Consider the following 15720-nt stretch of genomic DNA (forward strand, 5'->3'; position numbering starts at 1 on the left):
CTCTCCTGCATCGCCATCGGGGGCTGTGTAGAGCATCCAGAGGGAGGCTGGGACCGCCCAAACAGTAAGGGGTAAATCCTCCAGGGGGGTCCAGAGTCAAACTGGAGGGAAGCAGTGTCTCGTACCAATAGGCTCAATAAATAAGTCATCCAGGGTGTCCCCGAAAGCTGCAGAAGGCAATGTCGGCAAAGAGTAGGTGGGGGCCAGAGGGGGGGGGACGTGGGGCGCAACCAGGGAGAGGGGACACATATGCGGGAATGTCAAGCCCTTCCAGTACAGCGCACTAGGTATCACTCAGACCCCCCCAAAGTGCAACTCCCCCCTCTAAGGTCAAGACTCCAGAAGGGAAGATGAGCCGCCCTGGTCTGTACATGAAAGAACCTGCTGCCAAGGGGTTGGGGCCATCATCCCTTCCTCCAATGGGAGATGCCACCGGCATGACAGCCCCGTGTCCTGTCAAGTGTTGCCCCTCTGACAATGAATGAATGAATGAATGAAATACTTATATAGCGCACAATGCGAACTGAATCGCCTCTAGGCGCTGTGGCGAGCTTTGATCATCTGCTAAAATAGGAAGGTCTTGAGTTTTTTCCTAAAAGCCAGGTGATTTTCTTCCAGGCGGATGTTGATTGGTAGAGCATTCCATAGCCGAGGCCCTTGGACAGCGAATCTCCGATCACCCTTGGATTTATACCGGGCTTTGGGCACGAGGAGGAGGTTTTTGTTGGCTGATCGAAGACTGCGGTTTGGTGTGTAATGATTTATTTTCTCCATTAGGTATTGCGAAGCTTCTCTATGCACGCATTTGGGGGTGAGGCAAAGGGTCTTGAACGTGATCCGATTTTTTACGGTTAGCCAATGTAAGCTCCTCAGTGAAGGAGAAATGGATTTCCAGGGTTTTTTTCCTGTTATCAGCTTTGCCGCCGTGTTTTGGATCAGTTGTAATCGCGCAAGTTGATATTGTGGTAATCCTATGTAAAGCGAGTTTGCGTAGTCCAGTCGTGAATTAATGATTGTTCCAACTACCACTGCTTTGTCATTCTTTGGAATAAAAGGGATGAGTCTGCGAAGCATGCGCAGCAGATGGTGAGATCGACTGACTACAGATCCTATTTGCGCATCCATTGACATTTGTGCGTCTAAAATAACCCCGAGACTCTTCGCTTTGGTCTTTGGGGAGATAGTCTGCCCAAAGACGGTTGGTGGAGACCAGGAGGTTTTGGTTGCGGGCTTCTGATTTGGGTGTAAGATAAGAAGCTCTGTCTTTGATTGGTTCAGCTGGAGGGAGTTGGTGGTCATCCAGTCCTCTATTGATTTGAGGCAGTTTTCAAGTTGTTGTTGGTGTTTTTTTTTTTCCATTGATCCGGAAATAAAGTTGCGTGTCGTCAGCGTAAGAGTGGAAGCAGAGATCTGAGCATCTGATGATTTGAAGGAGTGGGCGAATGTAAATGTTGAAGAGAACGGGTGACAACGGAGAGCCTTGAGGGACTCCGCAGGTGACTGCCCGAGTTTCGGAGAGGAATTTTCCTAGTTTCACTGTCTGTGACCGATTTCCTAGGAAGGACGCGAACCAATGGAGATCTATGTCTTGGACTCCGGCTACTTCTGTGAGGCGGACGAGTAGAGTATTGTGATCTACTGTATCAAACGCTGCACTTAGGTCTAGCAGTACGAGGAGACACGGCTCTCCGTCATCTGCTGCTTCGAGGGCGTCATCACAAATCTTGAGGAGAGCTGTTTCTGTTCCATGACCCGGGCGGAAGCCTGATTGCAGTGGGTCCAGGAGTTTGTGAGTATCCAGGTGAAGTTGTAGCTGATGTACTACAGCTTTCTCCATGATCTTAGAAATGGTGTTGAGGCCGATTGGCCTACGGTTGTTTGGATCCTGAGGGTCCAGGTTTGGTTTCTTGAGTAGAGGTTTGACGATGCCTTGTTTGAGGATGCTGGGAACAATCCCTTCGTGGAATGATCGGTTTATGAGGTGGGTTATGGTTGGAGCCACGATGTCGGAGCATTCTTTCAGTAGTTTTGTGGGGATGATGTCAATAGGTGAGGTACTGTCACGCAGTTTATTAATGATGTTTTTTGCGGTGTCTACGGTAATTGGGGATAGTGAAAATTTTGGCGGTTGCGGTATGTTGGTGCGGACATCCTCTTTATGTATTTGCTGGCTGAGGTTTGATGTTTTCTTCTGACAAATTGTTTCCCTGATGGTTTTGACTTTATCGATGAAAAAATCCGACAGTTTGTCACAGTAATCCTGGGATTCGCTTTCTGGGGGTTCTAGGCACACCGGATTCATTGATTGATTAACCAGTTTAAACAGTTCCCGAGGTTGGTTTGCGGCCGTTGAGATTGTATATGAGAAGTGGTCCTTTTTGGCTTTGAAGATTGCTTTCCGATAATTCTCTGTCAGACGTTTGTAGTTAAATAGGTTTTCCTCGGTGGGATTTCTTCTCCATGTTCTTTCCGCTCTTCTGCGTTCTTGCTTTAGTACGGAGAGGGAGCTATTAAACCATCCAGCATTTTTCTTCCTGATGAGAGCCCTGCGTTTTGGTGCTACCGAGTCTGCTGATTGCAGTAATGCCTTGTTCAGGGAGTTGAGTGTTTCTTCCGTAGAGTGGTTTAAAGTTATTGTAGATATTTTTTTGGACAGAGTGGTTTTGAAGGCTTCGGAGTACAGTTTTTTATGCGATCTGGTCCAGTGCGTTGTTACAGGTTTCCGTTTTGCGTTGGTGATGTTGGTAGTGATTTTGAATTTGATGGAGTGGTGATCCGTCCATGGCAGAGTTATGTTGTCGAGTATGTTGACGTCGATGTTCTGTTTGAAAATGAGGTCCAGGGTGTGTCCTGACCCATGCGTGGGAGTCTTTATCAGTTGCTGTAGACCCAGTTCTTCTAGTTGATTGATGCAGGCAGTCGCGATGGGGTCTTTAGGCTCGTTTGCCCAAAGGTTGAAATCTCCGAGTGCCAGGAAATTTTTGAATTTTAGGGTGTGCATTGCAAAGGATTCCGTGAGGGGTGAAAGAAGATTGGACTTTGGTCCCGGTGGTCTGTAGCACAGTAGAATATGAGTGGTGTCATGGGGTGTTGGTTGAAAATGTAGCGTCAGGGTTTCCATAAAAGACACTGTGTTCTGAGATGATGGTTTAGTGAGATCCAGGTGACCTTTAAAGATCACTGCGAGGCCTCCTCCTTTTTTCCCTATCCGGTGTTCGGTTAGGATCCTGTAGTTTTCCGGCACCAATTCGGTGAGGATGGTGTTGCAGTCAGAGGTTAACCAGCTTTCGGTGATGAAGAGGCAGTCTACATTGTTCTCGATGATGAAGTCGTGTACTTCCAGTCTATGTTTGACTGCAGACCTGGCGTTAATCAAGGCGCAATCTAATTGTAGTGGTCGAGTAGATGTCTTCCTGTGGTTGGGAGCTGGTTGTCGTCCGGTTTTTAATAGTTGTTCTCTTTGAAGTATTTTTTGTATGGAAGATGGCAATGTGGTGTTGATGTTCCTTAGTCTGTGCAGAACTTCAGCTGAGTATTTGAAGTAGCACATGGTTTGTGGATGCTGTTGATGGTACTATGGGCCTAAGATGATGATCCTGATCAGGGTATTGATCCTGAGGTGGGGCTAGGTATCAGACTTGCCGCCGTGCTTGAGGCTATTAGCGCGCAAGTTGATCAGGGGATGCCTATATGGATGCGGAAGGAGTTGTTGTATTCGGTTGCTGGCTGTTCCAGCTGCCTTTACTTAAGGTGGAGGTCTCCGCTTAGAAAAGAAGTCTGGCTGTGATCTGGAATAGTCGTCCTAGGATAGCGTAAAAAAAGGAAAGGAGGCCGGAGGTAGGGGTATGCTAACCTATGGTTGTTCCAGAGGAAGGCGAAAAACCCCCTGACAGTAGCAGCAAAATGCACCAGTGGGGCAAAAATTCCTTCCTGACCCCCGTAGGCGGTCAGACGGAGTCCCTGGAACAATCACTGAGTGGAGGTGCGAGCTTACCTGGCTGCGGTTGTCCCCTTTAAACACTCTGGTTCCGATGAATCTGACAATGTCGTTGGGGTATATGTGGAGCATCCAGGGGGAGGCAGAGACCACCCAAACAGTGAGGGGTAAAGCCTCCAAGGGGACCGGTGCCAGACAGGAGGATAGCAGTGTCTTTTACAAGTTGGTTAATTAGACAAGTCATCCAATGTGTTCCTGTGAGCAGCGGAAGCAAAGTTTGGTAAGGATTATGAATGGGTGGGGGCCAGGGAAGTGCTGTATGGGTCCATTTAAATCGAGAATTGGACTGCAAGTCTAGTAACATTTGCGGGGGGACTGCGACCCCCATGGCCTCCGATTTCAAGAAGTATCCCGTATATCTGGAATTCCCGAAGGAGATTTGGCAAGGAAACTCTGGGATTCGTCAGCGAGAACAGCAAGTCATCCACGTAGGCAGATATCTTGCACTCAATAGTACCCATTTGGAGTCCCGTTATGTCTGAGTTTTGTCGAATTGTGGAGAGAAAGGGCTCCAATGACAGTGCGAATAATAGGGGCGACAGGGGGCAACCCTGTCTGGTCCCATTCCCGATGTCAAGGGGAGATGAGAGCACCCCATTCGCTTTGAGTTGAGCTGAAGGGCGTGAGTATATCTTACTTATCCATGCCAGCATCCGTTCACTCAGACCTATATGGCGAAGGACCGAGAACATGAATGTCCATTTGACCCGATCAAAAGCCTTCTCGGCATCAGTACTCACGAAAAGACAAGGGGTCCCAGATGACTTTGCTTTATGGACCAGGGTAAGCACCTTAATGGTGTTGTCCCTATCTTCCCTGGTGGGAATAAAACCTAACTGGCCAATATGTAAGGGACTGTAAGTGCTGTGCCAATCACGTGGCGAGGATTTTAGAGAATAGTTTTAGGACCGAATTCAGGAGGGAAATGGGTCTGTAGCTCCCACATAGGCCCGGGTCTTTGCCCTCCTTAGGTATCAACGAGATGTGGGCTCTAAGGGTATCCTCAGGAAAATTCCCATTCGAGCTCAGAGTATTAAATAAATTCACCAAGCGCGGGCCGAGAATAGGGAGGAAGGTCTTATAGTATTGTGCGGTATATCCGTCAGGGCCCAGAGCCTTACCCACCTTCGGAGGTCCCACGGCCATCTGGACTTCTTCCAGTGTGATCAGGTCCTCCAAGTACTCCCGTGATTCCGATGAGAGGGTTGGTAGACCAGAACCGGTTACATATCTGTCTATATTGTCCTGTCCGGACCCTGAATCGGGCAGGTTGTAGAGATCAGAGTAACATTTTTCAAAGACTTTGGCTATTTGGGTTGGGGTAGAGGCCCTCTGGCCATTCTCATCTATCAACTGTGGTATGTAAGAGGCAGATTTCAACTCATTTACCGACCTGGCTAAGATTTTTCCGCATTTGTCCCCTGACTCCTACGTCAGTTTACGACAAAACTGGAGTGCCGCTTTCGCTTTATAATGGAGTAGGTCAGTAATCTGGGTACGGAGTGTCCCCAATTCAATCTCTAAGGTCCGTGACGGGGCATGTTTATGTTTCGCTTCCACAGAGGCAAGTTCACAAAACAGATTAGCAAGCTGTTCCTTCCGTGTTCGTTTGATGTGCGCCCCGTGCCTGATAAATACCCTGCGGAGAGCTGACTTGTGAGCCTCCCAAATTATCCCCGGGTCGCAGTCCTGCGTTTAGTTTTCTTGGAAATAAAGGTCCAATTCCCTGGTCACATCTGCTAAAACTTCCGGTATCTGGAGGAGGCTCTCATTAAGGTGCCAGAATAGAGACCTAGGTGAGGGGTTCCTAGAGAGGGTGTAGGTAAGGGCTACAGGAGCGCGGTCGGACCAAGTAATATGGCCGATGGAAGAAGAGCTCACCAAGTGCAGTTGGTCATGTGGAATCAAGAAGAAGTCTATCCTCAAGTATGATTTGTGAGGGGAAGAGCAAAAAGAGTAATCCCTTTCCCCGGTTTGTTGCAGACACCAGACATCAACTAATTGGTCATTCAGTAAACACTTAGTAATCCGCTTTCTAGAGGAAATGAGGAGCGAGGAGCAAGAGGCAGAAGTGTCAACCGATGGCGAAAGGGGACATTAAAATCCCAACCTAATATCAACTGGCCCTCCCGAAAGTCACATAATCTGCGCAGGGTAGTTCTGAGGAATGTGTCTTGGTGATTATTGCGAGCGTACACAGTGGCAAATGTAAAAAGGAGCTCTCCAATGTGGCCCCTGAGAAAAAGATATCGGCCCCCAGGGTCCACCAGAGAATCCTGGAGAACCGAGGGGAGCCTGCTAGAGATCAGAATGGAGATTCCCTTGGTCTTAGAGGAGGGGTTAGTAGAGTGGTAGACCTTAGCGAAGGATCTTGACCATAGAAAGGGGAGGCTAGTATTTTTAAAATGTGTTTCTTGTATAAAGGCCACATCAGTACAGGAAGTCTTCAGTTCTCACAGGAGGATCCACCGTTTTTCAGAGGAGTTCATTCCCTTAACGTTTAGAGAGGTGACCTTGACTGAGTCTGCCATCGCTCCTCGGGGAGGGGAAGGGGGACGTCCGAGAAAAGCAAAGAAAGTTGAACCAAGGTAGGTATTGGGTAGGTAATGGATGGCGGGAACTAAGGGGGAGAAAGGAAGGGCAAATGGAAGGAAAGGTAAGGGGAAAAAGAAGCCGGGCACCTCAACCCCAGGGGGAGAGGGAAATTAAGGGTTGTCCGCACTCAACAGTACAGGAATTGTATACTAAAACAGCACAATTATGCTATAGCGCTTACCAGATGTACACTGGTTTTAAAGCGCCGTCCTACTTGGGTTGGTGGGTAGACAGGTCGGAGAGGGAGCCCCCGGATCCCAGTCCCCCCAGTCCCGGCAGTGGTAAATGTCACGTCTGATACCGGTATGCAAATAAAAGACAATCAGTAACATTAAAGAACCAAAAAACAATAGTATAATCAAAACAGAGGTAGAGCATAGAACTGTCAGCACTGAGGGGTCTCCTCAGCTCACCCTAAACATAGGCATGCACGAGGGAGCCCGTCACAACAGAAAAGGCATCACAGAATGGGATCCACCACCTCCCGTCCCATACCCCAAAAGTACATGCAGCCCCCGAACAAATGCATTTCTCCCTTTGGCAGATTGTCCTCTCCTTACCCCCTCTCCTCCGTCCACGACCCGGGGGAAAAGGGGGAGGGAAGGGGGGAAAAGAGGGGGGTAAGGGGGGAAAGGGGGAGTGGAAGGGAAGGAGGTAAGGGAGGGAAGGGAAGGAGGTAAGGGAGGGAAGGGGGGAGGGAAGGGGGGGCAGCAAGGGAGAGGGGACAAACATGTGGAAATGTCAAGTCCTTTAGCGCACTCACACCAGCAACCACCCGGACCCCATAAGTTTCAACTCCTCCCCTCCATGGTCACCACATCAAGATGAAAGAGGAGCAGCCCTGGTCGGTGCATGGAGAATCCGGCAGGCAAGGGGCTGGGGCCACCATCCCTCCATCCAACGGGAGACTTCACCCGAGCAGCAGTTCTGGGGCCCGCCAATTAGTGTCTCTCCTGCATCGCCATCGGGGGCTGTGTAGAGCATCCAGAGGGAGGCTGGGACCGCCCAAACAGTAAGGGGTAAATCCTCCAGGGGGGTCCAGAGTCAAACTGGAGGGAAGCAGTGTCTCGTACCAATAGGCTCAATAAATAAGTCATCCAGGGTGTCCCCCAAAGCTGCAGAAGGCAATGTCGGCAAAGAGTAGGTGGGGGCCAGAGGGTGGGGGACGAGGGGCGCAACCAGGGAGAGGGGACACATATGCAGGAATATCAAGCCCTTCCAGTACAGCGCACTAGGTATTACTCAGACCCCCCAAAGTGCAACTCCCCCCTCTAAGGTCAAGACTCCAGAAGGGAAGATGAGCCGCCCTGGTCTGTACATGAAAGAACCTGCTGCCAAGGGGTTGGGGCCATCATCCCTTCCTCCAATGGGAGATGCCACCGGCATGACAGCCCCGTGTCCTGTCAAGTGGTGCCCCTCTGACAATGTCGTTGGGGTATATGTGGAGCATCCAGGGGGAGGCAGGGACCACCCAAACAGTGAGGGGTAAAGCCTCCAAGGGGACCGGTGTCAGACAGGAGGATAGCGGTGTCTTGTACAAGTTGGTTAATTAGACAAGTCATCCAGTGTGTTCCTGTGAGATGCGGAAGGAAAGGTCGGTAAGGATTATGAATGGGTGAGGGCCAGGGAAGTGCTGTATGGGTCCATTTAAATCGAAAATTGGACTGCAAGTCTAGTAACGTTTGCGGGGGGACTGCAACCCCCATGGCCTCTGATTTCAAGAAGTATCCCGTATATCTGGAATTCCCGAAGGAGATTTGGCAAGGAAACTCTGGGATTCGTCAGCGAGAACAGCATGTCATCCACGTAGGCAGATATCTTGCAGTCAATAGTACCCATTTGGAGTCCCGTTATGTCTGAGTTTTGTCGAATTGTGGAGAGAAAGGGCTCCAATGACAGTGCGAATAATAGGGGCGACAGGGGGCAACCCTGTCTGGTCCCATTCCCGATGTCAAGGGGAGATGAGAGCACCCCATTCGCTTTGAGTTGAGCTGAAGGGCGTGAGTATATCTTACTTATCCATGCAAGCATCCGTTCACTCAGACCTATATGGCGAAGGACCGAGAACATGAATGTCCATTTGACCCGATCAAAAGCCTTCTCGGCATCAGTACTCACGAAAAGACAAGGGGTCCCAGATGACTTTGCTTTATGGACCAGGGTAAGCACCTTAATGGTGTTGTCCCTATCTTCCCTGGTGGGAATAAAACCTAACTGGTCAATATGTATAAGGGACTGCAAGTGCTGTGCCAATCACGTGGCGAGGATTTTAGAGAATCGTTTTAGGACCGAATTTAGGAGGGAAATGGGTCTGTAGCTCCCACATAGGCCCAGGTCTTTGCCCTCCTTAGGTATCAACGAGATGTGGGCTCTAAGGGTATCCTCAGGAAAATCCCCATTCGAGCTCAGAGTATTAAATAAATTCATAAAGCGCGGGCCAAGAATAGGGAGGAAGGTCTTATAGTATTGTGCGGTATATCCGTCAGGGCCCAGAACCTTGCCCACCTTCGGAGGTCCCACGGCCATCTGGACTTCTTCCAGTGTGATCGGGTCCTCCAAGTACTCCCGTGATTCCAATGAGAGGGTTGGTAGACCAGAACCGGTTACATATCTGTCTATATTGTCCTGTCCGGACCCTGAATCGGGCAGGTTGTAGAGATCAGAGTAACATTTTTCAAAGACTTTGGCTATTTGGGTTGGGGTAGAGGCCCTCTGGCCATTCTCATCTATCAACTGTGGTATGTAAGAGGCAGATTTCAACTCATTTACCGACCTGGCTAAGATTTTTCCGCATTTGTCCCCTGACTCCTACGTCAGTTTACGACAAAACTGGAGTGCCGCTTTCGCTTTATAATGGAGTAGGTCAGTAATCTGGGTACGGAGTGTCCCCAATTCAATCTCTAAGGTCCGTGACGGGGCATGTTAATGTTTCGCTTCCACAGAGGCAAGTTCACAAAACAGATTAGCAAGCTGTTCCTTCCGTGTTCGTTTAATGCGCGCCCCGTGCCTGATAAGTACCCTGCAGAGTACTGACTTGTGAGCCTCCCAAATTATCCCCGGGTCGCAGTCCTGCGTTTAGTTTTCTTGGAAATAAAGGTCCAATTCCCTGGTCACATCTGCTATAACTTCCGGTATCTGGAGGAGGCTCTCATTAAGGTGTCAGAATAGAGACCTAGGTGAGGGGTTCCTAGAGAGGGTGTAGGTAAGGGCTACAGGAGCGTGGTCGGACCAAGTAATATGGCCGATGGAGGAAGAGCTCACCAAGTGCAGTTGGTCATGTGGAATCAAGAAGAAGTCTATCCTCAAGTATGATTTGTGAGAGGAAGAGCAAAAAGAGTAGTCCCTTTCCCCAGAGTGTTGCAGACACCAGACATCAACTAATTGGTCATTCAGTAAACACTTAGTAATCCGCTTTCTAGAGGAAATGAGGAGCGAGGAGCAAGAGGCAGAAGTGTCAACCGATTGCGAAAGGGGACATTAAAGTCCCCACCTAATATCAACTGGCCCTCCCGAAAGTCACATAATCTGTGCAGGGTAGTTCTGAGGAATGTGTCTTGGTGATCATTGGGAGCGTACACAGTGGCAAATGTAAAAAGGAGCTCCCCAATGTGGCCCCTGAGAAAAAGATATCGGCCCCCAGGGTCCACCAGAGAATCCTGGAGAACCGAGGGGAGCCTGCTAGAGATCAGAATGGAGATTCCCTTGGTCTTAGAGAAGGGGTTAGTAGAGTGTGTAGAGCACACTCTTCAAGTCTTCAAGTGGGAAATGCGATATTACTTAAGAACCAAGGCCTAAGGTGTGCCATGGCCTGGACGGTCAGTATGCCTGAAAAGAGGGCAAAAAGACACAAGTATAGGTGGAAAAGGGAAGTTAAAGATCCCATCCATAAAATGACGTATGCCAAAATGCCAACTGTAAGTAACCGGTAAGTTACCGCTGTGAGAGTAGAACCCACCGACTCCTGATCTGGAGATGAGAAGGAACCCCCTAAGATCCTTAGGGAAGGATCTTGACCGTAGAAAGGGGAGGCTAGTATTTTTAAAATGTGTTTCTTGTATAAAGGCCACATCAGTACAGGAAGTCTTCAGTTCTCACAGGAGATTTCACCGTTTTTCAGAGGAGTTCAGTCCCTTAACCTTTCCTTAGTTCCTTAGAGAGGTGACCTTGACTGAGTCTGCCATCGCTCCTCGGGAAGGGGGACGTCAGAGAAAAGCAAAGAACTGAGGTAGGTATTGGGTAGGTAATGGATGACGGGAACTAAGGGGGAGAAAGGAAGGGCAAATGGAAGAAAAGGTAAGGGGAAAAAGAGGCCGGGCACCTCAACCCCAGGGGGAGAGGGAAATTAAGGGTTGTCCGCACTCAACAGTACAGGAATTGTACACTAAAACAGCACAATTATGCTATAGCGCTTACCAGATGTACACTGGGTTTAAAGCGCCGTCCTACTTGGGTTGGTGGGTAGACAGGTCGGAGAGGGAGCCCCCGGATCCCAGTCCCCCCAGTCCCGGCAGTAGTAAATGTCACGTCTGATACCGGTATGCAAATAAAAGACAATCAGTAACATCATAGAACCAAAAAACAATAGTATAATCAAAACAGAGGTAGAGCATAGAACTGTCAGCACTGTCAGCACTGAGGGGTCTCTCCCTTTGGCAGATTGTCCTCTCCTTACCCCCTCTCCTCCGTCCACGCTCCGGGGGAAAAAGGGGAGGGAAGGGGGGAAAGAGGGGGGGAAGGGGGGAAAGGGGGAGGGAAAGGGGGAGGGAAGGGAAGGAGGTAAGGGAGGGAAGGGGGGAGGGAAGGGGGGGCAGCAAGGGAGAGGGGACAAACATGCGGAAATGTCAAGTCCTTTAGCACACTCACACCAGCAACCACCCGGACACCATAAGTTTCAACTAATCCCCTCCATGGTCACCACATCCAGATGAAAGAGGAGCAGCCCTGGTCGGTGCATGGAGAATCCGGCAGGCAAGGGGCTGGGGCCACCATCCCTCCATCCAACGGGAGACTTCACCCGAGCAGCAGTTCTGGGGCCTGCCAATTAGTGTCTCTCCTGCATCGCCATCAGGGGCTGTGTAGAGCATCCAGAGGGAGGCTGGGACTGCCCAAACAGTAAGGGGTAAATCCTCCAGGGGGGTCCAGAGTCAAACTGGAGGGAAGCAGTGTCTCGTACCAATAGGCTCAATAAATAAGTCATCCAGAGTGTCCCCGAAAGCTGCAGAAGGCAATGTCGGCCAAGAGTAGGTGGGGGCCAGAGGGGGGGGGGACGAGGGGCGCAACCAGGGAGAGGGGACACAGATGTGGGAATGTCAAGCCCTTCCAGTACAGCGCACTAGGTATCACTCAGACCCCCCAAAGTGCAACTCCCCCCTCTAAGGTCAAGACTCCAGAAGGGAAGATGAGCCGCCCTGGTCTGTACATGAAAGAACCTGCTGCCAAGGGGTTGAGGCCATCATCCCTTCCTCCAATGGGAGATGCCACCAGCATGACAGCCCCGTGTCCTGTCAAGTGGTGCCCCTCCGACAATGTCGTCGGGGTATATGTGGAGCATCCAGGGGGAGGCAGGGACCACCCAAACAGTGAGGGGTAAAGCCTCCAAGGGGGACCGGTGTCAGACAGGAGGATAGCGGTGTCTTGTACAAGTTGGTTAATTAGACAAGTCATCCAGTGTGTTCCTGTGAGCAGCGGAAGGAAAGGTCGGTAAGGATTATGAATGGGTGGGGGCCAGGGAAGAGCATAAAACTGCCACCAGATGACCGGGGCAGAGAGGGCAAGGGGATGAAAGTCAGATCTGTCAGAAAGTCATGTTGGCCTTCCCTTGAAGCTGAGCGCTCTGCATACCCAGGACGTTCTTCTGTATAATCTAGCCTATCTGTATACATTAGCCTGTCTTTTGTACACATTAGCCTCTCTGTATCAACTAGCCGGTCCTTTGTATACACTAGTCCGTCCCTAGCTTGTCTTTTATACACCTAGTCTCTCTGTATACCCCGCCTTTCTGTATACATCTTTATACACTAGCCTCTCTGTATAATCTTGCCTCTCATTATACCCCAGCCTGTATTCTGTTTACCCAATTTTGTCTTTTATATAAACTAGCCTGTCTACTGTATAACCCAGCTTCTCATTATACCCCGGCCTCACTGTCAGCTTGTCTCTGTACACTACACTATTCCGTCTGTATACACTAGCAAGTCTGTGTAACCCAGTCTCTCTCTCCCTAGAAAACACCAACCCTGGCCCTGACAGAGGAGGAGGCTTAAATAGTCCCTCAGGCTCCTCCCACAAATACTGCGGCCAGCCTTCCCACTTTTAATCGGAGTCTTCAAGTGGGAAATGCGATATTACTTAAGAACCAAGGCCTAAGGTGTGCCATGGCCTGGACGGTCAGTATGCCTGAAAAGAGGGCAAAAAGACACAAGTATAGTTGGAAAAGGGAAGGTAAAGATCCCATCCATAAAATGACGTATGCCCAAATGCCAACTGTAAGTAACCAGTAAGTTACCGCTGTGAGAGTAGAACCCACCGACTGCTGACCTGGAGATGAGAAGGAAAAGGGAGCAAGGGCTGACCCGAAGAACCCCTGCAAGAAGATGGCTGAGCAGACTGAAAAAACCCAACACAAGACCGCCTGTCAAAAACCCAGTGCGGCTATTATAATTGGAATGAGGCTGGGGTAATAAGACTGGCTTGGGTATACGGCGAGGTACACCCTAGAATAGAAAGAGAAAACAGAAAAGTCAAACAAGGTAATACAGATAGGCTAATGTTATTCCCCTGAGCCTAGTGTATACAGAAGAATGGCTAGTGTATACAGAGAGGCTAGTGTGTACAGATGACAAGCTATTGTTTACAGATAGGCTTGTGTATAGAAGAAGAATAGAAGAGAGTCTGGGGAATTCAGTGAGGCTAGAGTATGCAGAGAGGCTGGGACACCGAGACTATTGTAAAAAGAAGGCAGGCTAGTGTATATAGGTTACGGGCACGTGTATACAGAAGACAGAGAGGCTAGTCTATATAGAGGGACTGGTGTACACAGAAAGATTAATGTATACAGAAAGGCTAGCGTGTACAGAAGACAGAACTTTATTTTTTGCTAATGCAACTACTTCTAAATCATGTAAAGAGTTACAGTGCTTTTTTCATATTTTGGTGCTGTTAAAAAGTCAGTGGTGTGTTGTCAGTGGTGATATCAATGTGACAGTTAATGTGGAGAATTACAAATATACAAAATAGAGCAAAAGAGTGCTAAGTTTATTTTGTTAAGTCATTGACTGATAGACGTTCAGTAATTGGATGTTATTGGTTTCGCAGTACATGGTTTATTTTGATGTAAGATAGTTTTATTCTCTATCTATAGCCGAGTTTTAGACGACTTTATTATTAGCATTAGTCGCATTATTCATATTTATTATGCAGAGTGTAAGTATTGTAGTGAGACGATATTGCTTTTGAAAGATTTGTATTATTATACATAGCATTGTTAGTAGACCAATAGGACAATTTACATGGCTTAATATTGCAGAGCGTAATTTAACAGGAAAGAAATCCAAAGCGTTAGTTGCAGTACCTTCATAAAACTGAGTAATCGCTGCATTACTCTAAATTTAAAAGTTGTTCCGGTAGCACTGAGAAGACTGATATTAGATGAGTGATCTACACATTTCGTTTACTATTGCAGAGAGATACCGGTTAAATGTTAATATCTTAATATGTAATGTGCTGCGTGTAAGGTAGAAATAAGATGGTTTTGTGTGAGTTGGTTTACCAGGATTTAGAGATCGTAATCTGGTTATTCTAATAATAAATATAGCAAAATAACTCAGATTAATATTGAGACAGTATATACAGGTCGGGTTTAAGTGGAAATACACGAAATAAGAGCAAAGACGAGTTTAGGTTTTTATCAATCAGGTTCATTACGTGTCTTTAATCATGTAGTGAATATACCCCAAATATAGCATAATGAAGAGAAAGGATAATAACTGGCAAAGGATGACATGGCAAAAAGACAAACTGCATTAGACATGTGAATGTGAATTAGACATGAAATGTCAATCCCCATTGGTTACTTACAGGTAACCATTAATAAAGTTAACACGGCTACGTACAGCAAAGTTTCAGCTAAGCAGCTAAATATTCCTTAATATTGCAGAGCTTATGTATTGCAGGGGAAAAGAGATCGGAAGTTTGTTGCAATAGCTTCAAAATGACTGAGAAATCATTTCATTACTCTAAATGCAAAAGTTATCCCGGTAGCACTGAGTGGACTGATATTAGACGAGTTATCGTTGTAGTACAAATTCAGTTTCCTATAGCAGAGATATACCAGCTAAATGTGAGAAGAGCAATTAAACTGTTCACATCGATAGCATTGTATTACTCTTAATATGTGCAGCGTGTAAAGAAGCAAAAGATGGTTTTGTTTTATCCTAAAATTAGCAGTATACGTAATAAAGGTGAGTAGGTAACCTGGATTTAGACATAGCAAACTCTATAATCTAATTTAGCAAAATTAGAAAGGATAATATTGAGACAGTATATACAGGTCGAGTTTAAGTGGAAATACACAAAATATCTAGCTTACCTTTACATTGTTCAATAGAGCGTTGCAAAGTAATACCAAGGCAAAATGTTGGAATAGCAATTAGATGAGATGATTGCTGTAATCATGAAATATCAGCAAATATAAGCAACGTGTCTCAAAAAGACAAATTGCATTAGAGATGTGAGATAGACATGAAATGTCAATACCCATTGGTTACTTACATGTAACCATTAATACAGTTAATGCGGCTACATACAGCAAAGTGTGAGCTAAGCAGCTAAAGGGTATACATTATATAAGAGTAAATTGACGTAGCTTGTAAATTCCAACGTGTAAATCGTTCCATTAATTTTGTTACGCACGAAGACGGCTTACACTGACTGTTTTCCGTTTCCACTGGTTATCGGCATAATGTATCAGTAACCCTGAACATTAATAGTGATAGACAGTTTACATTAGGATGTATGCTTAATGTGATTGTAAAATAGTTGCATTATGTGTTATTAATGTAATCAAACTTTATTGCTATCCTTTGGTACTGCAACCACTTCTCAATCAAGTAAACCGTCCCACTGCTTTT

The sequence above is a fragment of the Lithobates pipiens genome, unplaced genomic scaffold (assembly GCF_037356315.1).
Source record: "Lithobates pipiens isolate NorthernLeopardFrog02 unplaced genomic scaffold, aLitPip1_a1.2 Scaffold_23, whole genome shotgun sequence".
Classification (NCBI taxonomy): domain Eukaryota; kingdom Metazoa; phylum Chordata; class Amphibia; order Anura; family Ranidae; genus Lithobates; species Lithobates pipiens.